This window comes from Melospiza melodia, chromosome 3 (genome assembly GCF_035770615.1).
Source record: "Melospiza melodia melodia isolate bMelMel2 chromosome 3, bMelMel2.pri, whole genome shotgun sequence".
NCBI classification, from domain to species: domain Eukaryota; kingdom Metazoa; phylum Chordata; class Aves; order Passeriformes; family Passerellidae; genus Melospiza; species Melospiza melodia.
The window spans coordinates 24765441-24778498 of NC_086196.1; the positions used below are offsets into that span (position 1 = coordinate 24765441).

Sequence of the window (13058 nt, forward strand, 5' to 3'; positions counted from 1 at the left end):
CAACCCAGCCCCATTCATGAAGGCAATATTCTGGAGAAATCCCACTGCAGTTACTGCAGCTACAAAATAATTTCTGCTGTTTCACTGTTTACTTAAGCATAAAAGATGTAAAGAGAATGTTTATTTATTTTTTTAATCTCAGGGCTTTGATTTAAAACAGGAGCTTTGTTTTGAAAGACCCTTCATGATGTATATTTATAAGAATACCTCCAAAAACTGATAAGGCAACATTATATAAACACATCACTGCATCATCATGTAAATGAGGGAATTTCTGATTCCTTGAATCCTACTAACTTCAGGAAGATCAGGATTTTTTCATAAGAAAAAATGTGGGGAATGATTCCCCACATCCCTGCAACTTGTTCTGAGCATGTATGATACTGTCACCTGTATACAGAATGGATGTAAAAATACCATTGCACACTCTTCCCTACTGTCTACCCAGGCAATGGTGATGAAAATTTGGAATAAGGAAAAATTGTTAAGAAAAGTCACACTTTTCTGACAAAACTACTCTGATAAACACCTATCTACTAACATATAAATTTAGATGTTCCGTGTGTGTACATATATGTGTGTGTGTGTATATATATATATCCCTTATATATCCCTAATTATCTTTAGAGAGGCACCCAAAATACGTAATTTTATACCCTAAACTTTATTAAATCCCTTTTCTTCTGAAAGCCATATTTTATGTCTTTGTTTCATTCCTTTCACACTACTTCAAATAATTCCACAAGCATACAGCAACAAGCAAACTTTATTTCTAGAAAAAAATGGAAAGTTATATATTGCATTCTAATTATATATATACATTGAGATTTTATGTTTTCTAATATTTTTTCTTCTCTGCTGATAATTTCAATGTCTCCTGTTTTTTACTCTCTGAGCATAGCAGAAAAAGGGGGTAATGACTTGACTTAAGTGCATCTCCAGCACACAGTCAGAAGCTCTTTGCCTTTTGCTATTATTAACTGTGCCTGCAGTAGTAAAGAGCTGGAGACAAAATGTTTCATAAGAAATGTAAAATGACACTAGGAAAATCATGAAACATGAACAGAGAAGTTATTTGAAATGGCAAAACTATGGAATGGCTGAGGGACAGAGGACAAGCTCATGAGCTGGGATCAGAGGCAAGGTCAACAAGTGGATATGAGGGTCGGCATCTGCTATAGAGAGCTCAGTAAAGACAAGTAAATGGGAAAATACTTATTTGAGCTACTGGAGGAAGCCATATGATTGCATGTGCTAGTTCTCACTGAAGATGGTTGAAGTTAGTCCTGCTTTGAACAGGGTCTAGTCCAGATGACTTCCTGAGATCCATTCAAACATAAATTACTCTATGATTTCTTTTCAACGAAGTAGGGGAAAAAAATCATCTTTTTATATCCTTTTCTGAGCTAAGTAGAGTTTTTAAGATAACTCTCTGGCAACCAAACATCATTAAACTGCAGTCATCTCTAGAGACCAGACCTCTGGCCTCACAGTAATTACCAAGAAGAACAAACCAGAACACTGTAAATGAGACCAGATTATTCAGAGCATGGCACATCTTCACCTTTGGAAGGCATGCCTAGCTGTCCTGGGACTGCAGCCATCAATACTATTATCTGGAACTTGTCTTACGTGCCCTGTATGCATGACAGTTTTGTTACACCTACAGTAGGATGGAATCTTCTTATCTGAGCTTTAAGAATTTCACTGACAGAAATTAAACTTCTTTGCCTCTTGTATCATGTGAAACAAATTTTCTAATACTCAGTAAAACAGGATCAATCTACATCAGCATGTTGGTGCATTTTTTAAAGGCACAGCTTGTGCATCCTGAGCTACAATGAATAGTTTTGTTTGTATCACAGCAGACTCTGAGTACCTGAACTAAATTTGGGGTTGGATGAAGCTGACACAAAAGGTTTTCTTCAGGATTTTCTCTCCTGTTTTGTAAATTACAATGAAAATTGATCCACAGGATTAGACACAGCTAAATTTAAGTAACTCCCACTGCAAAATTGTGTGGCACAGATGCCAGTGTTCAGCTCTCTGTTACACCCATTTGGAGAGGATTGCAACTCGCTAATGTGCATATAAGCTTTAGTAAAAACAAAATGTCTACTTATGGTAAACAACTTCATGCATTTTTAAGTACCACAATTATATATCTGCTTGAATTTGAAAACTCTAAAGATGGTGTGATGGGGAAAAATATCCAAAGCAGTTAAATCGTATTGTCACAAAATGTTGGAACCTTTGACTAAAAGCATATGAATATAATTTGCATGTTAATGTTCTTGTATTTCTGTCACATATTAATATTTAGCTTTTTTTGCAAATATTTCCCCTACAAGAAAGCACTGGACAGAACTATAACTATGACACTAAATTTATGTCACTTTTCATGTAGCACAGCTTCATCTTCTTTACAGGAGTAATATCTTCGATATTGGTCTTATTTGACTAGGCTGCTTATTATGCTACATGTACAGATCTATTAAAAATTAATATTATTGTTATTTTTTTCTCTATAAGAATTTGCTTACAAGGCTCATATCACAATATCTGAAAAGCTTCAAATGGTATAATATCATTCACTTGTAAAATCAGAAGAATTTGTTTGACCATAGATAATTTCCTACAGCACAAAAGATGAACTTTAAAGCCCATTATGCTGTTAGTTCACAACCCTATGAATAATATGGCACAACACTGTGAAAAGGGAATCTTCTTCCTAATCTGATGTCAAGACTCATTTTTCACAGGCATTCAGTATTTAGCAGTACACTCAGTGGTGTTGAATCTGGAAAGGTATGCATAACCACAAAATCTGTGAGCAGACATTCTTGAACTCTTAAATTCAGTTGCATTTCCTTCATCAACGCCAACTTGGCTCCAGCAAAAACAAGATCCTTGCTTCCTCTGTGGAGCACATATCCTGGTTCAGTTCTGCCATTCTTCTTTTCACTTCAGTTGCCTTCTGTATCCTCTGTCTCTTGCCTTTAAGAAGCCCAGTCCATTCTTCTTTTAATCAGTGTGATGCATCATTCAAAGTACCCCTCTTGTTGTTGCACCTATTGCACATCAGAACACAGATTCTTAGAAAAGTGCTACTGAGATTTAATCCAAACATTACTGGAGTGTCTGCATAGATCAAAACCTGCTCGAAAGAGATGTGAACTTCTGTCTGCTAGGCAAAGCAGAATCAATCTTACTGCAATCAGTAACTCAGAGGTGGGGGGAAAAGGAGAGCATGTCACAATCTCCATCTCTCACATCCTCTCAGGAGAGGCAACTAAAGCAAACCCAGCACTTCAAGTCTCAGTCTTACAGACTCCTTTTTCCGCCACATTCTCTTCTTTTGGTTCACTATCTGACATCAAAATGAAGTGATTCTTTATCACCTATCCAAAAGCACTGGCTTTGAAAATTAACTTAATTCTTCTTTTTCTTATTTTATTTTAGTTCCTGCTGCATAAATATTAATCAAGGAAACTCTTTTTTCTATGGGATTTTAAATGTACCTGTTCACAGTCCTACCTATTATGAAAATATTTCTGGAAAAGTGAGTGGGCATAAATAAAAAAAACCCAAGGAATCTTTCATTACTTAAGCAATTATAAAAATACATAGTTTAAATTATTACTCAAACACAAAATGCTTCTCTTCATCCTGCGTGGCAGCACAGTTTAGGATGGAATTAAAGGCTTGCTAGTGCTCTGTCTCTTTCCAACACTGATGTGTATCATATGGCCCCAAAGGCAGAGGACATTCCTAAGCAGAGCCAGCAGCTGCAAAAAAGTTTCATCCAAAGCAGAAGCAGCTGCATGTCTTTATAAACACTGGACACTAGTGCTGTCTTCCAAATCTGGCTTCACTATTCCCAGCTGAGGAACTTCCTACCCATGCTCTTGAGACCCGTATTTCCATCCAATCCCAGCTCTCTTGCAAGTTCTCTTGTTCCAGCTTCATTATTACTCCTGCTTGCTGTAGTCTCCTTTACATACTTCCATCTTTCCACAGCTCTCTGGTACTTTCTGGTTTTTTTCCTAACTAAATAAACTGTTTCCGTTCTGTTTCTAGCTACCATTTACTTATCTGTGGCTATGCATTCAGAAAATAAAAAAAAGAAAAAAGGACTGCCTATCTTTCACCAATATATGACAGAGAAATGGAAGACTTCATTTGTAATTCTTGAACCTTAGCTAGAACCTACAGGTGCTTTGGGAGCATGCAAAATAGTAAGTTAAACACAATGGCTTCTAAAGATGAATTGGAATGATGAGTAGGAATGGACAATTTTATTTAAAAGACTGTGCCAGGTCAAAGGTGATGTGTACTAGAGAATGCAGATTGCAGTTTTTGTCTGTGGTGTGTGAGAACACTAAAATCAGGATCTGCAAAGCAGCATCTGCAGTTTGTGATTGTCATTATTCCACCCCAGTCAACAGACAAGCCCCACAAAGATGCTGCCCCACTCCCCCACCAGCAGGATTGGGAATGGAACCAGGAGGGCAAGAAGTAGAGAACTCATGGGTTGAGATGAAGGCAATTTAATAGGGAAAGCAAGAGCTGTACACACAAGCAAAGCAAACCAAGGAATTAATTCACTTTTTCCCATGAGCAGGTTTTCAGCCACCTCCAGGAAATCAGGGCCCCATCAGATGTAACAATGACTTGGGATGACAAATACCATCACTCCAAATATTTCTTTCTTCCTTCTTCCCTCTACTTGATATACGGACCATGAGGTCATAGGGGCTGGAATATCCCTTGTTCAGCTGGTAACTGTTTTATGTGAGAAAAGACAAAAAAGACAACACTTATGCCTGTAAAAATCTAATTTTTGGGTGGTTTTCAAGGTTCTGCACAGTGACAAAGCCTACAGTGCTAAGGACCATTGCAATTTTGCTCAGGCTACATACCATTTCTTTCTTTAAACCCCACTTTTGGCAAATTGCACCTCTGATGGTTCTTCATCTTGCAAACAGTCTAATAATCCCCATGATTAGGAACATTAGAGCCTGAGGAAGCAATAAAAAATGATCAGTTCACTAAGGTGAGTCCATCCACAAGACAAGTTAATGACTCCCATGCAGTCTACGAAAGAACTGAAGGGCATACAGCAGCGGATATATGAGAGCGACTGTCCCTCTCTTTACACATAAAAGTTTCTAAATCCAGGAAGCCCAGAAAATTATGCTTAGTACCAATGTTAAGAAGACAGAATTTCTCAGGAAAACTGTGGGTTTTTGGGTCTCTTAAACTTAGGAGGAGGGGTAATGTTGTCTTTGAAGTTGTCATGCCTTGCGCATTGCAATTACTTCTTTGTTTACTTCCATGTTCACCATGCAGGTTAGGCCAGCCTGACGGACAAATTTAGAATTTCTGTACCATGAGCACAACAATGACTGTCAACACAGCATCTTTTCCATTTATATTGAAACCCTGCTGCAATTTGACGTCATTAATTTGACTTAATTAAGACTAAGTTTGGAGAATTTCAAGGTTTGTTCCCCTAATAAAGGAAGAGAGATATTTACTTGCCCGAAAGCCAAAGACTACACTATTGTGACAAGGCTAGTCACAGTTAGGTCTGTCAAAGGACGTGGGAGAGGAGCAAACTGTACGGCCAATCTAGGCATAAGTGATGGGACTGCTGCCCACCAAGAGCAGCCTTCTGGCCCTGGCACTGTCAGACCTGTCTGCACCAAAAGCCAGATCTACAATCTCTTCATAAGGACCAGCAGATGACTTTTAGTCCAAATGAGCAGAAATTATGTCAAATACCCAGAAGCTGAGGTGAGTAAGTAGCAGCTATTAAGGGTTTTTTCAACTACATTTTTTATTTTCTTTGGATAGGGGTTGTCAATAAGGTAGAAAATCTAACATTCTTGGATGTTTTTGTAGGGTTAAAAGACACCAGTGATGTTATTTATTAAAAGTATTCTGATAAGGAGTCTGAAATTTTCTGAGTGTAACAGATGTTGTTGTATTCCTCTTTTCCCCTCTCCCCTCTCCAGAGTGGTTTGTTCACTTACAATCTTGCAATTACAATTTTAAACTTCTTTGGGTATGCATTTACACAGAATAAAACCTCTGTCTCCCACGGGGAATATGGTACAATACACAACTCAGAGGTAAGCTCAGTTCTGGTGTTACAGCACACTGGCAAGGAGAGCTGTATGGGCAGGCCTCACAAACATACAATATCCCTTAGTCTGTGCTGATTTGCCCTTCTGACCATGTCTTTGAAGATGTTTCTTACATGTGGGGTTAGAAGGATCCCTGGTTACCAGCTTCTTGCCAGACAGTTCAAGCCACTGGCCATCAGCTGTCTCAGAAATTTCGCCCCTGTATTAAAACCAAAATGTTTGCAAGAGTGCTCAGCTTAAACAGCTCAAACATCTACGTACCTGGAGATAAGGACAATTCTTCTGAAGGAGGAATGTTGAGAGAGGTACTTTTTAATTTTATCAGAAACACTTTGGCACCTTCCACTGTTTTTGAGAGCCTTACATAGTACCACTCTCGTGCCTTTTTTTAAGTCAGCTGGGAGAGATATGGAGCTTGAGCCTTTTACAATACTGGTGCTGATTAGTGAAAAATGAAGACACTTAACAGGTTTTTGAAGCTAAAAATAAATGAGACAACACAACCAGGAGTTATGTGTCTACAGCAGAAAGAAACCTAAATCAAATGGTCCCCCACAGCAGCACTGCCAGAAGCAGACTCCAAAATTTTGTGATTTGTGAATATCTGGGACTCTCTGTGTGATTTGCAAAACAGATTCCCAAATTATTTTGCAAAATGAAATGTATTTCTGGTGCCTGTTAGCCTGGCTGAGCCATTCCCAGCACCCATGAGGGCAGGAACAGTCACAGATGGGCTTGAGAGGTGTTGAGCAATTCCTTTGGCTGGTTAGCAAAAATGCTCAGGTGCTTCAAGAGCATTTCAGAAATACAGGAAACATGGAGGGGAAAGCTAATTGCTTTCATAACACTTGTCTCCTTTTGACTTTCTTATGATTTTGCATATTTTTTTCCATATTCTTATATCTATGTGCACATCTTCAAGCTTAGCAAACATAAAGTGTTACCTCAACAACATTTAAAAAAAGGACAAAATATTCAAAAATCATCATCATCTGATTTTCTCAAATCTCACCACCATTATACATAGTGTTTTGCGTTATCTTTTTTTTTTTCCTCAGTCATAATCAGAATCACTAATCTGAGTTGGAAGAGACACATGGGGAGCATCAAGTCCAACACAGGACATCCCCAAATGTCACACCATGAGCCTGAAAGTGTTGACTAAATGCTTCTCGAATTCTGCTAGGCTTATGCTGTGACTAGGTCCCTGGGGAGCCTGTTCTGTTGCCCAACCACCCTCTGGGTGAAGAACCTTATTCTAATATCCAGCCTAAACCTCCCCTGATGCCTTCAGGTCCTGTCACTGGTCATGACAGAGAAGAGATCAGTGTCTGTTCCTCCCCTTCCCCTCAAGAGGAAGTTGCAGATTGTAAGGAAACCTCCCCTCAGTCTCCTCTTCTCCAGGCTGAACAGACTAAGTGACCTCAGCTGCTCCTCATACAACTTCCCCTCAAGACCCTACACCATCTTTGTAGCCCTGCTTTGAGAGCTTTTTTAAAGATATGCATCTCTCTAATAGCCTTATATCTTTTTTATATTGTGGCACCCAAATCTGCACACTGAGACTGCCCCAGTGCAAAACAGAGCAGGACAATCCCCTCCCTTGCCCAGCTGGCCATGCTGAGCCTGATGTACCCCAGATTATTGCATCTGTAAAAGACTAAATTAATGTCTGAGAAGAGCTGCCTATAAACCACCTCCTCCTGTTTTTAACACATAGACCCTTGTAAACATACAAATGAGTGGGCAACAGCTAGGATACTGCAGTGAGAGCAGCTTTAGTCCTGCTCATCTGATTGCACTTATTCCTGTGTTATCAAAAAATCTAAATAATAGCACAAAATGAAATATACTTGCGAAACCAAAAATGGCAGGATATTGGGAGAAAGGGTTGGGGATGAATGAGGGAAAATCAAGAAAGAGACATTTGGGGCAAGGGAAACATCTGGTTAATTCTGCCAAGGAAAGCAAAATGAGTCAAAAACATTCATCAGGATAAGCAATGTATTAGAAGTACATAAGTAATACCTCGCCTAAATCTTTTCTTGGCTTCCAGTGCTGTTGGAAAGCATTAGTTCTTCTTCGTCATGTCTGCTAAGCACATTCTTGGGGGGGAAGGAGGGCAGTGAAGGGAAAAAAAAAAAAAAAAGAGCAGAGAGTGAATTTAATCTTGGAATCCTGAAAAAGTCGCCTGTGCGCTTTTTCTAGCCTCTGGTACAGCAAACCAGGTTGCTATGGTAAAATGGGTCAGAGCAGTAAGCAAGTTAGCTTGTGCAACAAAATCAGACTCCTGGTGCAGTGATGGGAGGCAGAGGCCAAAGCACACAGTAATCTAGAGCTGAATCTAGGTCACTGGGGTGCTTTGTAGCTGCAGCTGTCCGTGTGGGACTGTGATCTCCGGCAGGGCTCGCAAAGCCATCCTGACGGCTGGGCTCCTGCTCAACGGCTACGGCTGTACCGGGGAGCTGCTGCTTTGTCTCCTTCAGAAACAAATTATAATTTTAGATTTTAAATTATGGATGCATATGCAGGCAGCATGTGTCTGTGTGTGTATTATGTATGCACATTTATTTTAAAATAAGACATACTCAGCAGGCACATGGCCCATATTTTGGGAACCCATTACACAAATTAACATTCGCACTCCAAATGATCATTATCACATATTTATGGGAACTGTGCATCCCACTCCATGGAAGCTATAAAGATCTGCAAGCAAACATAAGAAATCTCTTCTCCAGTATATCTAATGAATTCCCCCCCTCAGACAAACACCCTCCCAAAAACCCTGGGAAAAGAAAAAAGGCTTTGGAGAATGTCAGGGAGGTTGTCCCACGGTTCAGTCTCTTACATCCCCCTACAGACATATGCTGATACACCCATCCGTGCAGCAATCTATTATTATCATTTACTATTCTGTGACTGTTAAAAAACAATCAAAAGGGAAAAAAACACCCACAAACAAACAAACAAACAAAACCCCAACAACCAACAATCAGTTAATAAAAAGCCAGAGAATGGGGCCACATCAGGAGCAGAAGTAAATCAACTTGATGCTGATGGAACTACACAGGCTCAGAGTTTAGACTTACATACAGACATGGTCCTTGCCCACAGAAGGATGAAAAATGACCCATAATGGAGATTCATTAAAAGATGAGGTTGGCAGCTCTTTGGAGTATGAGAGGTACTATGTCACCAGTTTTCTGCCTTTTTTCTTTCTTATGTTTAGAAATTCTGCCAAGCAGAATTTCCTATATTGGCCTCAGATTCTAGGTTATACAGAAGAGATTCTGGATACATCACCTGCCCACTGAAGCATCAGCTTTCAGTGCATACAGAAGAAGCCTAGAGCTCCACACCAGATCTACTCTGTGTGCAGTGATTGACTCCACAGCAAGCACATGGAGTCTCTGAAGCTCCCCAGAAGTATATAGTTCTTGTCTACACCAAAGATCTGGCACACTGAATGCCAAATATGTCACTCTCACTTGTCACATTTTGTGTGTTTTGTATAAAAATCTGGCATAAGCACATATAACAACACTAGGTAGAGATGTTAATGGAATGATGAAATATGAACCTTTTCTATTTGGATTTGGGACAGTATTGGACAGATGATTTTTCCTTCTCACAAACACAAGAAATTAGACATTTCTGCTTGAGACAACTACACTGGACAAAATATCTATCAATACAATTTAGTTTTATTCAGGTCACATTTCTCATGAGATTTTGCCCATTTCCAGTGAGTGTGAGGGAAGAGGAAGGACAAAGGACAACAATAACTTGGAGTTTCAGAATCAGTGTCCACCTACATAAATCATGTATGACAATGAAGTTCCTGCCCTTCTTATCCCACATTTTAACATGGACGACTGAGATTAGATATGTGTTTGGAATAATTTAAAAATTAGGCCAGTAGTAATCCAGGCAAGGTCAGTATCCAAAGACAGATGAGGCACTAGTGCTTATTAAATTAACTAAACAGCTAAAATCAATTACATGTTTCTTGAAAAAAATAACAATGATAACAATGCATATTTTTATTGGGGGTGGCATTTCAGTTTTTATACAGGAGGAAGATATACAGCTGCTGGTCAATGCTTTGAACTGAATCTGACAAGAAGCTGGTAGCCAGAGTGAGCTGCCTAGGTCCCCCCAGTGTGAGAAACATCCCCAAGGACATGGGGAGAGGAGCCAATCAGCACAGGCAGTGTGCATTTGCAAGCTGTCAGACATGCCATGAGCATGGCTTCTGTGCACACCTCTACAGATGTCTGAAAAACCAAGATGAAATATGTACAGACCATATGTCAAATGTCACTTCATAAGCAAAGTGAAATCTCTTATTTCCTCCTACAGAGCTGCTAACATGATGCCAGAGCACTGAGCAACTGCCCATTCTACTGAGCAGCAGCACACATAAATAGCTTGCAAATACTGGAGGTAGAGGTACATATCATACACGAGCAATATTATATAGTCCTTCAAGGGGAGAGTAGCAGAAAGCAAAAGGAAAAGAGAAAAATGTGTCAAGACAGGTTCAAGGATGGCCCTCTCTCTTGATAGTCACTGACAAATTCCCCTTTCAGCAGTAAGGATGACTCTATACATTAAAAAGGCCTTGACTCATTCCATCACATATAGTTCTTGTCTTCTCTAATTTCCACAGCAACTTGCCTTTAATCCTTCAGCATTCTTATCCTTGATTATTCAGTGGTACTTGAATAGTTCTGATAACTCATCTGGTCCAGACAAGAGACAGAAATATTTGTCTATCAGCATTGTCTCTGCAAAGCAAACAAATACCACTCCATTCAAAGGGGACAGTCAAATTCATCACTGCTGAAACATTCTGCATATAAGGTTTACACATAATGACCACCAGAACAGACTCTTTTAAAGATATCCCTAGTGATATAAAGATCTGCTATTGTGCTGATAAAATTCTTTTCATGCCACTGATACCTTAATTGTTAGCCACAGAATGATAGGCACAGAGACCAGACAGGCTTGGAGACTTACCTGGACAGACATGAAGAAAGAGGGTTCTGATTTTGATACTAGAATTGTATAACCCATCACAAAACTTGCCATTTGACTTTGATTGTATATGCTCTGAAGGTATCTTTCCTACAACAACAAGTCTATGAAAACCTGCGCATAAACCAGAGGAAAACAAAGCAACAACAACCAAAACAAAAAGGATCTAGGAAAAAAAAAGTTCATTTCCTAACTCTGACATGAATATAATTTTATACTTGAAAATAGATTTAGTCTTCCTGTTTCCAGAAAAGGTAGTAAATCACAGACTCATGGGAGTACAGAGACATGTACTGAGTGGAGGGATGGCAGGGTGTGGGGAGGGAGGAACTGCTTTACAGGCAGAAAAGAAACATTCCATGGAAGTAGCACTGCCAGATAAATCCCTTGTTGCAGAGTCTGTCTGCACATTCCACTGCTAAAGGGCCGTGAGTTGTCGATAAAGGGTCGTTTTCCTACACCTGGACAAACAAGCAATTCACAGCAAAGAGCTAATTAACTCTGCCACATACTGAAGGATCTGAAGCACCTGACACACTTTCTGTCATGGTCCCTTCTCTGGGCAGGGTGGAGTGGGTGTTGATTGACAGAGGGCTGCAGAAAAGCCTATCTTATAAAAATTACTATGGGAGGGAGGGAGGGAGGGAGGGAGGGAGGGAGGAAGGAAGGAAGGAAGGAAGGAAGGAAGGAAGGAAGGAAGGAAGGAAGGAAGGAAGGAAGGAAGGAAGGAAGGAAGGAAGGAAGGAAGGAAGGAAGGAAGGAAGGAAGGAAGGAAGGAAGGAAGGAAGGAAGGAAGGAAGGAAGGAAGGAAGGAAGGAAGGAAGGAAATCTAGCTGGCCTAAATAACTACCTGTGGCAAGGGTTTTTTTCAGGCTTTATTTAAAATACAAGTTGGTCTTGCATAAATGTCCATTGATAACACTTTTATCAGTGCTCAGGTACTGATGGAAACACATCTTGCATGCTGAAAGATCATCATGATCACAGCAATATCATATATGTGATCTTCTTAAATCGAAGAAAAGGAGAAACTCCCAACATTTGTAATACACAAGGAAACTCAAGGGTTCATGTGCTGGTCATTTAGTAAATAAAGCATTCCTCCACCCTTGCTGCTCAGAATGAAATAACAAAGGGGTAAACTTTACTACTTTTTTAATTAGTCCCTCTGTGATGGGTGCAAGCACATGCATCTGTACTTCCCAGACTGAAGTTCATGACTGCTCATCTGTACAACATATACTGCCTCAACAATGGCCTTATGAATTTCATCAAACAAGTGTTGGCAGCTTCCCACCTAATCACTTAGTGTAACTGTGGACTCTTGTTTACTGACATCAGGGAATGCCTCAACAGAGCAACTATTGCCTCATACCTCTTCAAATACTAATGTGGGTGTAAAAAGCCAAACATCTGATGCACACTTGTGTCCCTGGAATGTGGTAGGGAAAGACAAGTCCCTCGGTCAGTAGAAAGGATTAAATCCCTTTTCTAAAAAAGGAGTGATTTGGAGGAACACAGCTCAGGCAAAAGTCATTTCAAGAGGTTCTTCAGTAAATGGTCTAGAGGGTTCTCTGAGTACATTAAAAACTGATTCATTTGCTGGGTAAATATGTAAATTATGGGTATGACAACTGAATAATTTTGATGTAGTAAATGAAAACAAGGTCTGATGGAGGCAGATAGCTGTTACTTGAGTACGATTTCCAGTGTCCTCAAACATCTTGCTTTGGAACCCTTCACAGGCTATGAACTAAAGCAGTAGTCTGTTGTTAAAGAATTTGAAATAAGAAATCACTAAAGCAAACTGGTCCTGGTGCACAGAATTTTAGTTTGAATTGTGCAAGATAAAATAACGAG

At 39.7% G+C, this 13058-nt stretch overlaps 1 long non-coding RNA gene across 2 annotated transcripts; it reads right to left on the reverse strand.

Moving 5' to 3' along the window:
• Positions 1-728: 728 nt before the first annotated feature.
• LOC134416689 (uncharacterized) lies at positions 729-8502 on the reverse strand. Of its 2 annotated transcripts, XR_010027330.1 has the most exons (4): positions 8181-8502; positions 4923-5021; positions 4691-4785; positions 729-3071 (listed from the first exon to the last, which is right to left on the reverse strand). It is a non-coding gene; the product is annotated as an uncharacterized LOC134416689 (long non-coding RNA). The 2 variants fall into 2 exon arrangements; XR_010027329.1 differs by lacking the exon at positions 729-3071 and having other exon boundaries at positions 4535-4785; positions 8181-8494.
• Positions 8503-13058: the final 4556 nt, after the last annotated feature.